The following is a 1,251-nucleotide window of genomic DNA, read 5'->3' as shown; positions in this document are numbered from 1 at the left end:
CCACAATACAACCTTTATAAAGTTGATTAAATAATAAATTTTAGCACAATATACTGCACAGTAAAAGAAACAACAAAAATATAGCGATATGTAACAGAATCCACATATCACAATACTTTCATGCACTTTCATGCACTTTCATACACTTTAATGACACTCAGCGACTTGTAGGCAAGGGGAGAAGAGAGGAAGAGAGGGGAACAGACTGTGCTGCCGCCTGGCCTAGGGCACCTCCGAAATGAACTACTAAAACTTCCGGAGCCAAAAAATACGGCGAGTTTGAACCCCCTGGTTCCCCTTCTCACAAGAGGCGAGTTTGAACCCCCTGTCTACAATGAAGGTAGTAAAACTGTAAGAGAGTAGAGTTAAGGTTCTTGGAGTTATTTTATTTTTGTCTACACTCGATTCAAATAGAGAAGAGAATTTTGACGGACAAAAACGCGTTAGTTTCGCGCACTTCCCCTACAAAAAAGTCTCTCCACTCCACAGCCATTGGCTGTCAGCAAGTGTCCCGCCAATCCCGCAATCACGCAACGCTATCCCTACTCTGCCCGCTTTTCTTCTCCTATGCGCAGTAAAATTCTCTTCTCTAATTGAATCAAGTGTATACAAGTAATTATTTCGCGTTTTTTATCACGCGTCTTTCATTGGCACAGTAAAGGCAGTAGGCAGTGCGAAATGGGAATTGCCCATTTCGTTATTTCTTTTCCGTTGTTGCTTTACCGAAAAATAGTTTACTCTCTACTTCTACAGCGTTACTACCTTTATTGTTGACTAATCACACAGTTTAATTGCACTAGCACAAAGTTTAATTGCACTGACCGCCGCGGTCGCGCGACCGAGGTCAGTGACCTCCCTCCACTAAGGCCACGCGCCCGCGGTCAGTGACCCTTCCCCTACCAAGGCCGCGCGGCCGAGGTCAGTGCCCCGCCAAGGCCGCGCGCCCACGGTCAATGACCCCTCCCCCCTCCATCAAGGCCGCGCGGTGAGGTCAGTGCCCCGCCAAGACCGAGGTCAGTGACCCCGCCAAGGGCTGCTTTCCTTTTAAGAGACACAGTCGACACAAAAGTCATTCTGTCTTCGTTCAATATTCAGTGAGAAACAAAGACAGAATGAAACTTGTGTCGACTTGTGTCGACTGTGTCCCCTAAAAGGAAAGCAGCCAAGGTCGCGCGTCCGAGTCAGTGACCCAACGTGATTGGTCAATTTCACGAGATCTGCGAATTGCGTTTGCATCTTGCGTTTAATGTG

The sequence above is a fragment of the Pseudomyrmex gracilis genome, unplaced genomic scaffold, assembly GCF_002006095.1.
Source record: "Pseudomyrmex gracilis isolate BER0280 unplaced genomic scaffold, ASM200609v1 scaffold_400, whole genome shotgun sequence".
Lineage (NCBI taxonomy): Eukaryota > Metazoa > Arthropoda > Insecta > Hymenoptera > Formicidae > Pseudomyrmex > Pseudomyrmex gracilis.
Note: the sequence above shows the minus strand (reverse complement) of the source record.